The sequence below is a fragment of the Aulostomus chinensis genome, chromosome 1 (assembly GCF_037954235.1).
Source record: "Aulostomus chinensis isolate RoL2024-O1b breed Wild chromosome 1, RoL_Achi_v1.0, whole genome shotgun sequence".
NCBI classification, from domain to species: domain Eukaryota; kingdom Metazoa; phylum Chordata; class Actinopteri; order Syngnathiformes; family Aulostomidae; genus Aulostomus; species Aulostomus chinensis.
Genome location: NC_141320.1, coordinates 2338168 through 2357672, shown reverse-complemented (window position 1 = coordinate 2357672; position 19505 = coordinate 2338168). Strand labels below are relative to the sequence as shown.

Sequence of the window (19505 nt, the reverse complement as noted above, 5' to 3'; positions counted from 1 at the left end):
GACTGATCAGCTCTAAAAGGGACAGGAGGCTGAGACTTCTGCTGCTCGTCCTCACACGACTCTGCTGAGGAGACTTTTGGAGGAAACTCGTCTTCGGTCTCTCATTTCTCTCTGAGCTCAGTAACCAGAGCAACCGAGAGGCATCGCTGCTGGACCGTGACAACAGACGGTTTCAGAACTAAAGATAAGAAGAAGAGAGAACTCACCGTTCCTAAGTTTCAACAGCCAAAATAAAAGCAGCTTTGGAGAGTTTGAAAAACCACCAGAATGAACACTTGTTGGTTCATCTGGTTTGGTTTCACTGAAGCCAAACACAAGATCCAGATTCTCATGATCTTTGTGTCTGCCTTGACCAATGGTGTGAGAGAGAGAGAGATTTTTAATTTTTTAAAATCCATTTTATTTGCTGCTCTTATATATTAAAGCATTTCACTGTGTACTTTGAATGATCACATTCTCAACAAAATCACCCTTCCTTTCAATCAAAAGATCAGTTTATAGACACTCATGCTGAACGATACACACATGGACCTACACAGACATGAACCTATGTACACACACACACACACACACATTTTATCTTCAGCAGGTTCACCAACAACAGCTTGTCGTCTTCCACAGGACTCAGGACTCTCTGGTGGCACCACACATTTCTAAATGAGTCCAAATCTCCTGATATTTGATGAAAGCTGAAGTCCAGCTGGATCCTGGATCCTGGAACTGATGAGTTCCACACACAGGAACAGAACCCACCCTCCTCCTTCAGCTCACATACACCACCATCTTGGCCTGGACCAGCACAAAGAATACTTTTTACGTTTGAGAGTGAGGTTCCCATACATGGAAATCTCATATTTATTATACTGCAGTATATTTTCCAATATACTTTGATGTCTGAACTCTGACTCTGATGTCATTGGTGCTGACTGAATTCTACCCCCTGACAGACTGAAGGCTCCTATTGGTGATGTCATCATAAATATATGAAGGTCTTGTTTCAGTGTCAGGAACCAATCAGAGCAGCCTCCTCCTGACTAAACAGCTCTACTCATCAAGCCCCTGACCCCAGACTCTTCTTGGTGAACTGATCAGAGATCAGATTAGTAGAGAAGCAGTGACACAAAGGGAAACTTCCTCATTCCCTGAACGCAGCTTCATCAAACAGAGCAATGCTAACTGTTCACCTGCAGTAGTGATGTCATCAGGACAGAAAGTTGATCAGACATGGGAACTTTGACTCAGATCAACCAGGGAGGGAGGAGTTATCAGAGTTTGATTGTGCTGATGAATCATCAGAACTCTCCATCACGCCGTGGTCTCAGCGTTTGACCTGAAGTCCCAGGCTTCAAGGGTTCTCCCCAAACTCTCAGGGTGGGTCTGACCACATCTGAGCAGGACACCATGAACAGGCTACATGAGGACATCTCAGTGTCAAATCTGTCATTTCCTGTTGCCAGTAGGTGGCGCTGTGGTCACTACTGACCTGTAGATGTGTTCAGACTGGGATGTTGATCAAACCTGGAAGTTTCAAACAGATCTGACAGGTGGAGAGGATTCAGAAGAGTTGAAGCTTCATTTTAGTTGGAGCCTGAAAATGAGGTGAGACTGAGGGCTCACAGGAGTTGCAGGTAGGTGCTGCCCCCTAGTGACCCAGTGGAGAACAACATGTAATGACGTGAACGTTCTCCATTTTTCCAGTTCTTGACTTCATTCATCCTCAGACTTCTTCAAGCTGGAAGAGAGTGAGATCATTTAAAGTAGAGAGTCAATAATCAGCATCTCATCACTCATTTGTTCTCTGGTGGTGACCTCACGACTCAGCAGTGTGACATCACACATTTCGCTGATGTCATCCTCAAGTGTGTCACTCAGTTCATGCAGCCTTCATTGTTTTATTTTATTATTTCCTTTCACTTTGATCTTCACAAAGACAAAGTGCGTCTGATGGAGGCACCACTGACAGAGTGGAATGTTTCCATGTTGCCATGACAACGTGAGGCCCCTCACCTCGTCTGTTCCTTCTGAGTCGGCGTCAGAAGAGCAAGATGGCTGCTTCTCCATCTGGGTGGATGAGCAGCTCCTCCCATCTCAGGCAGACGCTCCCTGGCTGCATGTCAGCAGCTCCTCAAAGCTCCTTCTGGTTTCTTTGCTCTCCTGATGCTGCGCTGGTGGATTTGTCCACCTCTCATTCTCCAGGGTTCTCAGCCTCATGTTCTCTCCCTCCTGTTCCAGCTCCTCCAAGTTTCCAGTGGAAGTTTGGCTTTTGTTTGCTACTTTGTCTTTTCTCCTCTGTTGGTGCTTTGAGTTCCTTTGTTGTTCTTTGTCTTTTCATCATTCAAGCCTCCTTTTGTTGAACGCTCCTCTCCCCCGTCTGTATTTGGGTCCTGTTCTCCTCCACTTTGGCCAAGAAGGCGGCCCAACAAGAGTCACCAGTGATGTCACAGCTCCTGGATGCCCCGCCCCTTCATCTGGTGCAGGTCGTGTGATGTCACTGAATCCCACTCAGACCAAACCAGTCAGAGATCAGTGTGTTTGTGTCAGTGATGTCATCGCTGCTGACATCACAGCCCTCCATCCACACACGCCAGACTGAGGTGGAGGAGGTGATGTTGGGGTTTTCAAGGTCTTCGTCATGAGTGGGAGGGGCTGAGCTGGTGAATGATCAGCTGACCAGGTCTGGGCTCAGTTCAGATGTTGAGCCACTGCTGACTGCCGTTTGCCTGAGGAAGACCCAACGTTCCCCTCAAGAAATGGAGGGCAGTTTTTAGTGCAGCGTTCATTCTGGTTGGAGTTTTCCTTTCCTTTGCCCTGCACCTCTCTGGTGGGGAGGTGCTCCCTGTTGACAAGGACTCAGTGGAGAAGACTGGACCAGGACCTTCACTGGTTCAAGGAGCACCGAGGCAAAGGGAGGCCCAGACCAGCAGCCAGGGTGACCAGTTTGAAAAGCTGCTCCTCTTCCATGCTGACTTGTTGGTGTCTCCTCTTTTATTCCTGAGAGATTTTAATCTCAGCTCTCTGAACCTGAATGGAGCAGAACCAGGAAATCATTGCAGGAAATCATGGAGGAGAAATGAATGAATGAGACTTCCAGTCAAACTGAGACAAACGTCCAGGTTTGGTCATCAAAGATATCTGACATTCATCAGTAGACTGACAAAGATGCTCATTATTATTGCAGCAGATTAAACTAGAGAATAAAGAGGGTCTCACTTTGGAAAAAAATATTGCAGGATATTTTTGTTTTATCAGAGAGGCTTTAATGTCTGTCTTTGATGTCTAAACTCTGACTCTGATGTCATTGGTGGTGACTGAATTCTACCCCCTGACAGACTGAAGGCTCATATTGGTGATGCAGGTAGGTGCTGCCCCCTAGTGACCCAATGGAGAACGACATGTAATGACATGAACGTTCTCCATTTTTCCACTTGTGAGATAAAAATACCTCACAGCAAGAAGGTTCTGGGTTTGAGTCCCGGCTGGAGCACAGGATCTTTCTGTGTGAGTCTGCATGTTCTCCCTGTTCCTGTGTGGGTTCTCTCTGGTACTCCAGCTTCCTCCCACAGTCCAAAGACATCAAGAGGGGACGAGGCTGATTGATACTCTAAATTGACCGTAGGTGTGACTGTGAGAGTGAATGGTTGTCTGTCTCTATGTGTTGGTCCTGTGATGGACTGGTGACCTGTCCAGGGTGAACCCCGCCTCTCACCTGTAGATGCTGGGATAGGCTCCACCCCCATGACCCTTATCAGGAATAAGAGGAAGACAATGGATGGATGGATGTTGGAAACGACTGCAATACAGTATATAAATATTCTAGTTCCATACATGGGAACCTGGTTCTTCTGCTCTTTAACATCCTCCAATAGGAATGGACCGTCTATGACAAAGTATCAATAAATCTATCAAGGAGGAAGAAGAATTCTGATCAAAGAACTGAAGTCAATCTGGAGATCAGTTGATCTCTGGAAGGAGGAGGAGGAGGCATCCCGTGCTTTTATCTCTCTGTTCATGTTTCCTGCTGTGTGTGTGTGTGTGTGTGTGTGTGTGTGTGTGTGTGTGTGTGTGTGTGTGAGTGTGTGTGTGTGTGTGTCCCAGCTGCAGCAGTCAGTTCAGGTTCCTTCAGTGTGACTGAGGGAGGTTTCTGTCCGATGGTTTCTCCCAGTGTGAACACAGCCTGACTGCTGATGCTGTGCCGACTCTGACAGTGGTTCAGTTTTTCTCAGTGGCTTTGTTGCTGCTCTCAGATCAGAATGAAAGTTCTCTCAACTCTGAGTTCAGCCTCCACAACATGGAGTCACTTGTTTCTCCTTCCTTTGATCAAATAGCGAACGCTTTTGGACGAGGAGGGAGGAAACCACGGCGTTTCACTGCTTTACATTTAGAATCTCACGCCAAGCCGGAGAAGCAGGTCCTGAATCAGTCACGTGGTCACTGCCAGCTGGCGAGGCTTCGGACGTCACCACATACGTCATCAATACGCGCTTCACAAAACGAGACGAAGACGCGGGAAGCTTTGAACACAACAAGGAAAGAAGGAGAAGTCCGTGAACCCTCGGCCTCGGTCTTTGTCTCCTGAAGGCTGAGTGGCGCCGGTAGAACCTCAACATGTGCGCCGCGCAGCTGCTGCGGGTGTCGGTCCAGGAGCGGATCCTCGCCGCCGCTGAAGACTTCCTGCTGCAGCTGGGAGAAGGAGACTCAGCGGCTGGAGTCCCGGTGCTGAGAGCGCTGCTCACCGAGCGGCTGGCGGCGGCCGCGGAGCAGATCGTGGCTCTGCTGGAGGAAACCGTGGCGGAGTACGAGCGGGAGAACCGCCGGCAGAGGTTGCTGCTCGATGCCGTGTTGAAGCCCCGAGTCAGGCTGGACAGAGCAGGTGAGTCCCCGCAGGGACCTGCTGGGCCCAGAATTCAGTCCAGCAGAGGCCCTCAGAGAGCATTTTAGGGGATTTTAGGTATAAAAAGCCATTTCCGGGTTGTGTGTGAACGTCTGAAAGGTAAAATGTAAAAATTCAAAGGTCAAAATCAAAGGGTAAACTAGTTTTTCTGTGGATTGTTGTCCAGCCTTCTTTTGTAGTTTTTACCCTGTCCTGTTCAGCAGCAGCATCCATGTTCCTGGTGCCATGTTGGACTGAAGCAGTTCTACTCTGCTAAGGAGGAACCTGATAAACTCCTCCTATCACCATCTGGGTTGAACTTTATTAGGAATGTGTTGGTTCATTGATGAAGCTACCGGACTGAGGACAGGAGAGGACAGGAAGAGAGAGCAGGGACAGGACAGGGAGGACAAGGGGGGGGGGCAACAATAGGAGAAAAACAAACAAACAAAAACCAGTAACAACAATAACAACAGAGATTTATCGAGAGTTCGATCGGAAATTCTACTGGTCACCAAGTGACGAAATATAAAAATAGACCAGAGAGAGAGAGTAGAGCCAGCAGGTATTTCTTCTCAGAGTATTACAGTTCTACAACACAGAACAACAGAAGTTATCAGTCGAGAAAAACTCTCACTGACCTGTCTTTGTAGCCAGAGAGGCGTGTATTTTGAGACCAGATGTGTGTGTGTGTGTGTGTGTGTGTGTGCTACAGTTTGTCTTGAATGCGGTGGGTAGCTGACTGTAGCTGATGTGGGGGACCAGAACATCACACCCCCAGTCCAGGATAGCAGGCAGGTCAGGACCAAACCACCAGGGCACCCAGAAACCCCCTGAACACAGGGAGCCCCAGGAACCCCCCCCCCCCAGGCCACAGGCCCAACCCATGCCCGCGCTGGTGCAGTTAGCAAAAGGGGCAGCAATGGACCCACTCCCCGCCCCAGCTGCCCCCCCATCCCAACATGGGTGCAGGGTGTGTGTTGTGCGTGGGAGTGTAGATGTGATGGTGTGGATGACTAGAATGTAGTTAAAATTCAGGGAGGCACCCGGGGCGTGGGAGCACCGCCGGTTGCTTGTTTGTGTGCCATTTATTCTTTTTTATATATAAATATTAATATTAATATTGGTCCAGACGTTATGTGTGCCAGAGAGCTAAGTATTTCCTGTGTCGGTGTTTTTTGTGTTGTGTTATTTTTTGATGGCGCCATGAGGATCATGAAGTGAAAGAAACAAAGACCTGACGCATCAGTGGATCTCAGGAATCATCACTCCAGGGCTGGAACCTGAGGTGTGAGTCACTGTCAGTGGTCAATGTTAAGAACACTCCCATTGACAGGCATCAGAAGCATGTTACCATTGGACTGAACCAAGACAAGACCAAGCTGAGGGGACATTCACACTGTGTTGCGAACTCCTGCTAACTGAGTCGTGTGTGACAGGCTGGCCCAGCATGCTGTGCATGTTGGTGTCCTTGTGTCGTTCTTCTGTAGGCTGCTACGGTGCTACCTTGTTAAAAGATGATCCTGTAGACTGGAAATTATATCAGCCCATTAAAAACAACCTTTTTTTCTCCACTGCCCGGTTGGCCTGGGCTGGACCGGCCATTGGGGAATCATTCCACTTCTCCCAGTGGCCAGCACCTCCCTGGCTGTGAGTGTAGGTGGGCTGACATGTTTAGCATCGGTACAGGTTCCCTCTGGTTCTAGGGACTGAACTCTCATTCTCCTACAGGGTCTCATTCTAGAAATGAAATTTCTGACTAGCAGATGTGATCATGAATGGACAAAACCATTCAGCAGAGGGGACCTTTGACCTTTGACCTGGGTGACACAACGTTGATCCAAGCATCTGAAGCCAGCGTTTCTATTCCCAGTTTGCTGACTGGTCCTCAGTAGCAGGACGTCTCTTTTCATTGAGTTGATTTCTGTTTCTGTCTGTTGCTCCGCTGTTTCAGAGTCAAATGAAGAGATTTCTGATGTTGCTGTTTGTGTCCTGCAGATGTGGAGCAGCTGCTGGTGATTAAAGAAGAGGTTCCCCCTGAGCTGCAGGACCCAGAGCCCCCCCCCACATTAAAGAGGAGTGGGAGGAGCTCTGGACCAGTGAGGAGGGAGGGCAGCTTCAAGGGCAGGAGGAGGCTGATATCACCACGTTCCCCTTCACTCTGGTCCCTGTGAAGAGTGAAGGGAACGAAGAGAAACCTCAGTTCCCACAGCTTCATCAGAGTCTAACTGAGGAGAACTTGAAAGAAGAGTCTCTGAGCAGTAGCCCAGTTCATCCTCTGAAAACAGAAGCTGATGGAGAAGAGAGTGGAGGACCAGAACCAGAATCAGCCAGCAAGGTAGATCCAGATCCACTTGTACAACCCCAGACTGAAGACCAGATGTCAGACTCTTCTGAAGCTGAGACTGAAGTCAGTGAGGATGATTGGGTCAGACCTGATAACACGGCCACCTCTGAGCACAAGGAACCCTTTGGCTCAAGGAGGAATTTGCTTCAGAAACTGAGCCCAGGACAGGAAGTGAGTCATTGCAGCTCAAAAGAGCAAAAAGTAAAGACTGGAAGAGAATCAGAGATCATCAGGAACGTGAACTTTGGTCCTTCTGAATGTCAGACAGAAGTCAGTGAGGATGGGCGTCCCTTTAGGTGCTCAACATGCAGCAAAGGTTTTGATTCCAGAAGGAGTTTGGTCATACACATAAGATCACATACTGGGGAGAAACCGTTCCCCTGCTCAGTTTGTGGCAAAAGGTTTTCAGAAAAGGTATGTCTGAAAAGACACATGAGAACACACACTGGGGACAAACCGTTTCCCTGCACAGTTTGTGGGAAAAGGTTTTCAGAGAAGGGGTGTCTGAAAAAACACATGAGAACGCACACTGGGGAGAAACCATTCCCCTGCTCATTTTGTGGCACAAGATTCTCATATAAGGCAAATCGAGAATCACACATGAGAAGACACACTGGGGAGAAACCATTCCCTTGCTCAGTTTGTGGCAAAAGGTTTTCAGAAAAGGGATGTCTGAAAAAACACATGAGAACGCACACTGGGGAGAAACCATTCCCTTCTCAGTTTGTGGCACAAGATTGTCAAATAAGGCAAATCTAGAATCACACATGAGAGCACACACTGGGGAGAAATCATTCCCCTGCTCAGTTTGTTGCAAAAAATTCTCAGTTAAGGGAAGTCTTGAAAGACACATGAGAACCCATACTGGGGAGAAAACACTTTGCCATGCTGTGGCTTTGAAGCATGACAAGAGAGCGAGGTGCAGGTAGGGCTGAATGAACAGCCCCCGACCCTCCAGATACCTGCTGCAACACAGCTGCTTTCTCCAGGATTTTAGAGAGGAGGGGAGGTTAGCTATCAGTCCATAGTTGGCTAGAACCTCGGGGTCTAGAGGAGGCTTCTGAAGCAGTGGTTTAATGACAGCTACCTTCAAGGACTGTGGTTCATGTCCTGTTACTACAGACAGAGGAATCAGATTGAATAAAGAGGTGCTCACTGAGGGAAGACTTCCTGAAGCAGCCTAGTAGGAAACAATCTAAGAGACAGGATGAAGGTTTTGATGAGGTCATCATTGAATGAAGTTCTGAACTGTTAATTTGATAAAACTGGTCTAAAGAAATATCTGGTTTAGCAGCAGTTTCTGTGTTTACTGAAGCGGCTCTGGCTCTACTGAGGACCTTCTTATGTATTTTAAGACATTTCTGTCTCTTGTTTAGTTGCCAAGTGTTGAATTCTACCACAGAGCTGTTCTCTGTTGTTTAATGATCTTCTTTTTAAAGGACCGATGGAGTCGGTAGTGTGGTGATGTTTATTGTACTGCTGTGTTGTGATGTCAAAGTCTACGTCAAGCATTGTGACAGCCGCCAATCACAAGCCACAAGTCTCCAGTCACGAGCTGCTAGTCTCAAGCCTGCAGGTTTCCCTGGTCTCTCGCCTCCAGTCTCCAGTCTCAAGTCTCCAGTCTCAAGTCTCCAGTCTCCAGTCTCCAGTCTCTTTAACAAACCTCTTTTGTTCACCCTCCTTACCCTCCTCTTCATTTGGGTCTACTTCCCTTCACCCTGCCTCCTGCCAAACAAAGGAAATGCGTCACCAAACAAAGGAAAAAGCAAGCTTCTGCAGCAGTGAGCCTGCAGTTTTATCCACCATGAGATCAACCTCCAAATGACTCAACTCAGAACAGGCATCTCTGTTGTTGTCATCCATCCAGTTACTGAACAGTGAACTTAAAGTTAACAGAAGAATAGAAAGTTTATTAATAGACAAGTTTATGAGGACCGTTAATAAAAAGGTTTAAAGAGTATTTTTCTTAACTCACTGTACAGTTTTAAAGTTGTCAGTGCTTTTGTTTCCATGTAGAGGCTCTGCTTGTATCCTCACCCCTGTGTTTGACTATTTGGAGTGGATGTTATCAACCTTAATCTACCCTAACTGACCCATTAACAGCCTGGTGTCAAAGTTCCGCCGGGTCTCATTTGATGGCCAAGGGTCCGACCTCATTTTGTAAAGTAGACGCCTGTCTCAAATAAACGCCAGGTTCGTTTAAACGCCTGGGGGCCGTTATTTGAGATTAATGTTATCTTAACTTGGTTTCATGTAAGATGTTGCAATTTATTTTAACTGACCAGTAATTTATGTCTCATGATGTCAGTGCACCGCAGACAGCAAATCTTCAAGCTCACGGTTCCATGCAAAAAAAAAAGATCTACAAGGTGGTAACGCGTCATTGTGAATGTGTAGATCTGCTATTTTGGCCTCATGAGACTGTCGTGGAAGTGGAAGGATACGGGCCTCAAGTTGTCACGCCCCTTTTCTTCCTAATAAAGTGTTCTTGTGTAAAGTGTTCTCTGGACAATCTTGATATTTGCACTACTGTTCTTTAAAGTACTACAGTATATTGTTATACCTTGTATACCTATTGCTAAAAAAATAATAATAGTGGCCCAGTGCTGGCCAGTGCCAAAATAAAAGCCTGTTACCAAGAGACGCCTGGTCTCTTTTAAACGCCCGGGGTCCACATCGATTTTGCTACTAATTGGTCATTTATGGTGCACATGCATACACACACACACACACACACACACACACACACACACACACACACACTTGGATATATATGCCTTTTACTGCAGGAACCAACCAGAACCATCCAGAACCTGAACCTCTATATCTGATCCTGGGTCTGTTTGTTTCCATAGGCTAGCACACGGCACAGGGTGGCCTGGTTTTAGAAAGTTTCTTGAAATCCTTATTATCAATAAAATATTCAATATTTTGCATAATAAATGCATGCATGGCCTCATATTTTGCCATTTTAACGTGCTTTAAGTTGACGGTGCCCACCTGTCGTGTCAATGTTTCTATGTTTGTCTGTTCTGGTCTGAATGAAAGAGGAGGTTTTCTTGGTCATTTGACGTGGATGAGAGTTCAACTAGAATTTCCTGATTCAATAGGATTTTAGTGTGTTGGGATTTTGTCAAAGCCACCAACCAAACCTCTGAGTGGTGCAGATGTCTGCTGCCTCCTCAGAGCAGACTGGAGCTCAGCCTCACTCACCTGTGGGAGCCCCAGCAGAGCCACGGTGTGATGGAGCTTCAGTTTAGGCTCCAAGGTCCTGGATTGAAGTGGTGTTTTGTGTGTTTCTAGGCCTCCTGGCACCGATGAATGAATGAACCATTGTTCCAGAGGGAGCTGGTGTCAGGTCAGTCTCTGTTTCTACAAGACCTCCTGCTGCAGAGCCACACTGGGAAACATCCATCCATCCATTTTCTTCCACTTATCCTGTTTAGGATTGTGTGCGTGTGTGTGTGTGTGTGTGTGTGTGTGTGTATGTGTGTGTGTGTGTGTGTGTGTGTGTGTGTGTCAAGTCAAGTCAAGTCACTACAAAAGTTCTCTCATGACTCTTTACTCGTAGAGCAGGTCCAGCACCAAACTGCTTCAATGAATCTACACCAACAATTCTCCACCAGCAAACACATCCTGCAACAGTGGCGATGAAAACCTTCCTTTTAACAGGCAGGAATGTGGAGCAGATCCAGGATCAGTGGGGACGGCCTTCTGCTTTGACCGATTGGGGGGAAAGACAGCAGGAGAGCAGGGCAGAGACAAAGACAGATAATGCTCTCCTAAAACAAGGACTGTTCAGTCAATGGTAGAGCAGAGTGGCGCAGAGGAAGCGTGCTGGGCCCAGAACCCAGAGGTCGATGGATCAAAACCATCCTATGCTAAAAGAAGAAAAATAAAATGAACCTGCATCTTTAGAAATGTGTGTCTGTTAAAAAGAGGTTCATGAGGATTTTGTCTTCCTCCACAATCACCAACCATTGTGAGAGTTAACAACAGTCCACTTTCTGACTGAAGCAAAAGTAGACTTCAAAAGGTTTTTCTGATTCAACATAGCAGCTAAATTTCCATTTCCATTTCCTGAACAGGACAGGTTAAAAAGAAGGGAATGTCATGACTTCCTCTGTATGTTAGAATATGAACGACTAAAAATGTTCATGCCCAGTTTAAAGTTAGAATTAAACTGAAAATACAAAAATCTCCCCTCTTCAATCCTGTCACTCAGTGTTGTAAACTGTTTCAAACAAATTCTACTGTTCAACAGTTCAAGTGTTTCTAATGAAGCTGAATGTTCTCCTCTGCTTTCCTCAATTGGGTTTCTTTCATGTCCTCCTGAGATCAAAGACAGAATTCTAGGTACAAATAAATACACTATCAAAGCCCCCTGATGACATCATCATCATCAATTCTGACTTTGATCTGGAGGCTCTTTCTTTAATCTTGGCTTTGATCTGGCTAATGTTTCCTGACAGGTTGCTGTTTCCACTCCAGAGCAACCAGTAGTTGATCCTATCAGACCAGTCTGATGAACGAAGCTTTTCACTGTCAGTGGAATCACTGGGAAAAGAAACTCCTCCTGTCAGATGAAGGCTTCACTGTGTTGAGGAGGGTTTGTTCAGATGATTCTAGAAGAATAAATCAAAACCTCATCATTGAACATGAACATTAATCACTGATGACTGTTTGAACTGAACCTACTGGATACTGTGGTGCCTGGTGAGGAGACAACTTGGGTACAAAGTTGCAGAAGAGGGTTTTTGGAGAGGAGCTTAAGATGAGATGGTTTCCAAATCAAATCGGGTTTCACAAGGGAAAGTCTGCATGGAAACACACACACACACACACACACACACCACACACACACACACACACACACACACACACACACACACAGTCCTACTGACTAACCCATGTTTTTCTTCACTTAAGCCACCACTGGAGTATTGAAAGAGATTGCATGAGACACCATCAACTTACATTAAAAACCCCTGACTGCCTTTAATTCCCTCCTGGCTGCAGGAAATTAGACAGACCAGCCCATAGCGGGCCTGCACGGTGGTGCAGTGGTTAGCACTGTGCCCTCACAGCAAGAAGGTTCCGGGTTTGAGTCCCAGCTCGGGCGCAGAATCTTTCTGTGTGAGTCTGCATGTTCTCCCCATCCCTGCGTGGGTTCTCTCCGGGTACTCCAGCTTCCTCCCACTGTCCAAAGACATGCAATTTGGGGACGAGGCTGATTGGATTCTCTAAATTGACCGTAGGTGTGAATGTGAGTGTGAATGGTTGTTCGTCTCTGTGTGTTGGCCCTGTGATGGACTGGCGACCTGTCCAGGGTGAACCCCGCCTATCGCCCGTAGATGCTGGGATAGGCTCCAGCCCCCCCCCCCCGTGACCCTTACTAGTAAGGAATAAGCAGAAGATGACGATGGATGGCCCATAGAGTGGAGGTGAGACCACAACCATGCTCTACAATCAATATTTACATCAAACCAGCACCATCTCAACAACTTAACCTGACTAAATATATACATGATTCCAGACTACTTCACCAACTCAGTAATACATCCACATGCATAATCAGAGGAGCTGCTGGGTGATGAATGCTGATGTTTGTCCACTGGTGTGATGAAGTGTCCCCTGTTACTGAGATGAGGATGAACACCTGCTCAGGTCAAAGCTGCAATGAAGTCAAGTCATCACCCTGTAAAGCACCAAATAACAACAAAAGTTACACTTTACAAGTAGAACAGGTCCAGTTCAACACTCCCTAAATGAATTTACACCCAACAATTCTTCATGAGCAAGCACATCCTAGCTTAGGCCCAACTTTTCTTGGCGCTCTCCCAGATGCTTGGGAGCTGCTGGGGGAGCGCTAGTTGGGCCTAAGCTAGGAGCTAAGCTAAGGTGGTCTGCACCAGCTAGTGAGGGCTGGCTAGCTCTCGCAGCTTTTGGTGCAGAGCCGCTGCAGGTCCAATTCAACATCGCAAAGACTCACCTCCAACACAACAAAAAACTACATTTAACACACTTATCAGTATCACTAAAGGAGGCAGAGGAGGAACAAAACATGTGGCACCCTGAGCAGGAGAGAGGAGAACAAGAGGGAGAAGCCATCGTTAGCTTAGCGTGTTTACAAGGCAGAAAGACTGTTGCTACCAGAATGATGGTCTTTTAAACTTCAGCCAAATAAAGCAAGTAGGTATTTATTTTTGGTGGGTAATTAGTCAATGAAATAAGGAATTAGCAGGGAGGATCACACTTTAGCGAGCACAATGAAGCAAGGCTCTACATTCAGCAACACAGAAAAAGGAGTTGAGGTCACACGCTTCCTGCAACCAAGGTCAAAAATCCAGGACAGACGAATGGGAGGACGACAAAGACAAAGACACAAGAAACAGAGATAATAACCATCAACTCCAAAACAACCACAACAAATATAAACATACAGAACATATATAACAAATATAACAAGAAAAGCATTAAAAAATATGTCACCTCTGGTCAGATACCCTGATTTGCATTTGTGTCTCTCAGCATTTTCATTTTCATGTTAAAGCCTCCAGAATGAGGGGAGGGGTCAGGGGCAGTTTTCTGTGTTGTCTGCAAACTGAATTACAGGAAACCTGAACTTCCACTGTCAATGTATCCAATTGATTAATGATTGTAGTTATTGCCCACACACACACACACACACACACACACACGCACACACACACACACACACACACACACACACACACACACACACACATTTTGTGAAACAACTCAGGAGTCATCAGGTGTTTTACTCAGAGGGATTCATTCATGATAAATGAGCATGGAGGAGACCCAGTAATCATCAACACAAGCGTCACATGAGCAGGTCACCACCCACTTTTATTGATTGGTTCTTGTAAGAATCACTCCTAACGCCATCAGGAGGTCATTTTTGTCCTGCCCTGTCTCAACTGTTGGAGCACAACTACAGCCTGAACTCTGCCACTACCTTATCCCTCCCTAACAACCTCATACAGACCCACTATCTGGACTAGCCTGACCCCCCTGACCCTCATCAGTCACTCCTAGTGCCTCCCACTGGAGGGAATAGGAGCATCTGTGAGCTCTGACTGTTGGGATGCACATCCATGTGATGAAAGAGCTGTTTTAAACAGGGAATCATTTGACCTCTTGACCTGTGTGGGCAGGTACAGAGGGACGATTCCATCATGAACAATAATATTACTAAACAAATGGGTCTTTAGCTTCTTTCTGAAGGCGTCCTCAGCGTCCTCGTGTCCAGTGGGAGAGCGTTCCAGAGTCTAGGAGCTGCAACCTGGAAGGTTCACTCTCCTTCAGTGAGGCTGAATCCCTGTGGTCAGGGAGGATAAGGGACCCCACAGGTGTCACTAAAGTGCTTTAGACTGCAAAGCACTCAGCTAATCAAGCTGGGATCAACTGCTGTGGTGATCAAGGTATCATCATATATAACAAACAAAGAAAACAAAGTTGAGGAAAAGCACACAAAGAAAAAACGATGAACATAAACAGAGCATCTTCTACACCAGATGTCACACAGCTCAGTAGACCTCTGGTTTGACCCGTAGCAGGTCCAGTCTCCAGGGTGCCCCCATCATTCTGCTTTTCAGTCACAGGGCATGCAGCAGAATCCCATTGCTCCCCTGCAGAAGAACATATGAGAGCATCTGCTTGCTCTTCTCTGGCTGGACGTAGAGGAGAGTCTGTTTGCTCTTCTCTGGCAGGACGTAGGGGAGAGTCTGTTTGCTCTTCTCTGGCTGGACGTAGGGGAGAGTCTGCTTGCTCTTCTCTGGCTGGAGGTGGGGGAGAGTCTTTTTGCTCTTCAGAAGTTTGCTGGACCTTCACTTGAAGGTCATGATTTTCCTCTTTCAAACAGCTTTTTAAATCATGAAGATTTCCCAGGATTTCCCTCTGAGCACTGTTCCTTTTCTTCTTTTGTGTTCTCACTGCACATAGAAGACTCTGAACTTCACCGTTCAGACTGCCAGTCTTTGTGGGGTCCTGGTCCTTCCTTGATTCAAGGTGGGCCAACTCTGCAGTGAACGTCTCTGTCTCCTGAGATGCAGTAGAAACTCGTCTCCTCAAACATCCATTTTCTGCCTGTCTCTCCTCACTCTGGGACCTCAGCTGTTCAAGAGTCGTCTTCTTCTCAGTGAGTTCTTCTCTCATTTTGTTCTTCTCTGCCTGGATGGAGTTGAGCTCACACTTGAGGTCACACTTCTCCTTGCAAACCATCTTCACCTCAAGCTGAAGATTGTGGACTTGTGTGTTCAGGTCTCTGATCTGAGTCTGGTTCTCCTCCCTCACAGATTCAAGGTTGCCCACCATGGCAGACATGTTCTCTACCAGCTGATATGCAATAATCTTCTCTTGTCCAAGACTAGAAACCTGTCCCCACAAATTCTGGTTTTCTGTCCATCTCTTGTCACACAGAGACTGAAGCTGATCAAGTGCACTTTTCTTCTCAGTCAGGTCTTCCTCAAGACATTTCATCTCCACCTGTTCACTCTCCCTCAGAGACTGAACGTGGGTCAGCTCTTTTCTGAGCTCATTGTTCTCTCGATCAACCTTCCTCCCCTCACACTGAAGACTGTGGACTGTTGCGTTCAGATCTTCTATCTGAGTCTGGTTCTTGTCCTGGTCCATTTTGAGGTTGGCCACCACAGCAGTGAGGTTCTGGAGCTCCTGGATTGCTCTTTTATTCTCACGTTCAAGAGTAGAAACTTGTTCCCTCAAATTCTGGTTTTCTGCCTGTGTGTTGTCACTCAGAGACTGAAGCTGCTCAAGGGCAGCTTTCTTCTCAGTCAGGTCCTCCTGCTCTGTCGGCCTGAGAGATGGAGGAGCAGGATCACATTGACCAGGATCATTCAGTGGATAAATACAGCTCCTACTGAGATCCACCAGATCTCTGAATGCTCCAACGATACAATCCAATGGAGTCATAGCCTTCTGTCCTGGGTTGATCTGAAGATCTTGAGCCAGACTAAATCTCTTGGAACTGTGAAGTCTTTAAAGACCAAAACTGCCCCATGAATGTGGAGTCTGGATTCTTTTCTAGAATGTGATGGCAGTGACAGTCCTGCAGAGTGACATCACTGACATGACTGGATGACTTCAGTCATGTGACTGGATGACTTCAGTCACATGACTGGATGACAGTGTAGATACCAATGTAGAGGTTGGGGAAATAGTCTCTGAGAATCCAGCTTGAAGCCACGCCCTCCTTGTTTTTGAAAAACCCAAACAGCGACCATCAGTCTCCCTCCAATCCTGTACTTGGTTCAATGTTGCTGTTCCATTTTGCAGCAGTAGGTGTCGCTGTGATCCCAGGTTCAGTTCAAGAGTCCCAACTCCAGCTCATATTGGTGACCTCAGTGGCAGGGTAAAATGGTGCTTCAGTGGATCATGTGATCAACTCATGTGTTTCCTCACTGCTCCTCAGGTCTGTCAAATGTTCTGTAAAATAGTTGGACCCAGCAGAGCTGCTAGATTAGGAGTTGATGGAGTCGTTGAAGCCCTGATTTCTGGGTCTCACAGTCTTTTTACTCTCTTGGCTCCACCCACACAGGGCAGGAGAACATCCTCATAGTGAGTCAGTATTTTTCCATGTTTAACCCAATCAGCTCTCAGTGGTTAAGAACAGGTGAGTTAGTGAGTGTGGTTCGTTCTAATCTGATGTCCAAGCTGCAGGGAACAGCAAAGCCAAACAGTACAGAAGCCTTTCAGCATTCATGCAGACTGGAAAGAGGCTGAAATGATCCCTGCTTCTGGAAGGAGCAGAGATGGAGCCAGAAAAAACACAGAATTTACCCAGACTCTGATTTGAACTAGCAAGAGACTCAAGCTGGTCATGAAGTATGATTGGCTGCCTCTTTGTGATGTCATTCACACACACACCTGTATAATCAGGATGTGAGCTGAGGGGTGGAGATCGATGAGTCCTGGAGACGTTCAATAATAACCACAACTTTGGCACCAGGAAGACAGCAGGTGATGGCACCTGGGAGTTCAACAGACCTGATGATTGAACCACCAATCACAAGGATTTCAGCCTCCATTGTAAACAGAGAGTTTAGATGAGAGAGAACCTGCTGTCAGCCTCACCAGTCAGGGCAGTGGCAGAGGCAGCAGAGTCGAATGAAGCAGGATCACCTGGCAGGTCTCAGCTGGAGGTGATGACATCACTGGCCTCAGTCCTCACCAGTGCTCTGCCGAGCAACAGGGACGATGGAGAGAAACCAGTAGTAGCACTCTGAGAGTTGGAGACAGCAGGAGGAGAGAGACCACGACAGAGTCACCCATGGGAAACTGTTGGATCCACTGAGGACCGGCTGGACAGACACAGATCAAAGACAGAATTAATGATGATGTCATCAGGGCTTTGATGGTGTCTTTATTTGTACCTAGAATTCTTTCTTTGATGTCAGGAGAACATGAAAGAAACACAATTGAGGAAAGTAGAGGAGAACATTCAGCTTCATTAGAAACACTTGAACTGTTGAACAGTAGAATTTGTTTGAAACAGTTTACAACACTGAGTGACAGGATTGAAGAGGGAAGAGTTTTCTACTTGAAAATTAATTTGTAACTTTAATCTGTGGATGAACATTTTTAGTCGTTCATATTCTAACATACAGAGGAAGTCATGTCATTCCCTTTTTTAAAAAAGAAAAACATGTGAAGCTCCTCCCCCCAGCTCCAGATGGACAGACAGACATGAGAATGACAAGGAAGCAAAGAAGTGTTGTGCTCCTCTCCAGTGCTCTGGTGTTGTTGTGTTCTTCTCAGCTCCATCATGAAGACCTGCTGGCACTGGGCGCTGGTGGAAGTTTGCAGCTCTCACTGGAAAGTCCTGAGGCTCCTCCCACTCTGAAGCAGGCAGTTGCTCCCAGCCAGCCCACACTTTCACTCTCTGGTGTAGGAGTGAAGAACAAAATCAGAATCAAGAACCATCACTCTTTCATTGGGGCTCCTTTCTCCTTGTTCTGATACAGAAATTCAACAGCTTCTATCATTGATTTGACAGGAAATGTTGATGACACACTGGGAGTTTTGTTCTCCTGCTGTCACTGTCAAGTGCCAGTTCAGATGTACTTGATGTTACAGAAAATCCAGCACGGTGGTGCAGTGGTCAGCACTGTCTCCTCACAGCAAGAAGGTTCCAGGTTCCAGTCCTGGCTCCAGCACAGGATCTTTCTGTATGGAGTCTCCATGTTCTCCCTGTTCCTGTGTGGGTTCACTCTGGTACTCCAGCTTCCTCCCACAGTCCAAAGACATCAAGAGGGGACGAGGCTGATTGATACTCTAAACTGACTGTAGGTGTGACTGTGAGTGTGAATGGTTGTCTGTCTCTATGTGTTGGTCCTGTGATGGACTGGTGACCTGTCCAGGGTGAACCCCGCCTCTCACCTGAAGGCTGCTGGGATAGGCTCCACCCCCCCATGAACCTTAACAGATAATAAGATAATAATAAGTGGACGAAAATGGATGTTGGATGTTTCCCAATGTGGCTCTGCAGCAGGAGGTCTTGTAGAAACAGGGACTGACCTGACACCAGCTACCTCTGGAACAATGGTTCATTCATTCATCGGTGCCAGGAGGCCTAAAAACACACAAAACACCAATTCAATCCAGGACCTTGGAGCCTAAACTGAAGCTCCATCACACCGTGGCTCTGCTGGGGCTCCCACAGGTGAGTGAGGCTGAGCTCCAGTCTGCTCTGAGGAGGCAGCAGACATCTGCACCACTCAGAGGTTTGGTTGGTGGCTTTGACAAAATCCCAACAAACTCAAATCCTGTTGAATCAGGAAGTTCTAGTTGAACTCTCATCCACATCACATGACCAAGAAAACCTCCTCTTTCATTCAGACCAGAACAGACAAACATAGAAACATTGTTTCAGCTTCTGATCAAACAATAACAAGTTCTTGATTGTTTGCCATGTTCTATGAATCAGACTGATGATCTCTGGATGTTCTAGGAGGGGGGTCTGTTTCTGATGAAGCCTGTTTGGTCTGGGGAGGTTAAGATGGTGGGGCTGTTTCAGTTCTAGTGCTGAAGGCTTTCACCATGACAGTCAGACTCTCCTCTGTCCTTCATGGTCCCTCAAATGTGCAGTGTGGACCTCACACACTGAATTTAGCCTGAAAACTCTTCATGAAAAGCAGGTGCCTCAGAGTCTCTGTGGCGCAATTGGTCAGTGCGCTCGGCTGTTAACCGAGAGGCTGGTGGTTCGAGCCCACCCAGGGACGATGAACAGGCTCTACTGGTGCTTAG

The 19505-nt window shown here is 46.9% G+C and overlaps 1 non-coding gene and 1 pseudogene across 1 annotated transcript; both read left to right on the top strand.

Moving 5' to 3' along the window:
- The first annotated feature begins 1985 nt into the window (after nucleotides 1-1985).
- LOC147269979 (uncharacterized) lies at nucleotides 1986-8192 on the top strand (annotated as a pseudogene).
- An 11214-nt stretch (nucleotides 8193-19406) lies between these two features.
- trnan-guu (transfer RNA asparagine (anticodon GUU)) lies at nucleotides 19407-19480 on the top strand. Its single transcript has one exon. It is a non-coding gene; the product is annotated as a tRNA-Asn (tRNA).
- The last annotated feature ends 25 nt before the right edge of the window (nucleotides 19481-19505 follow it).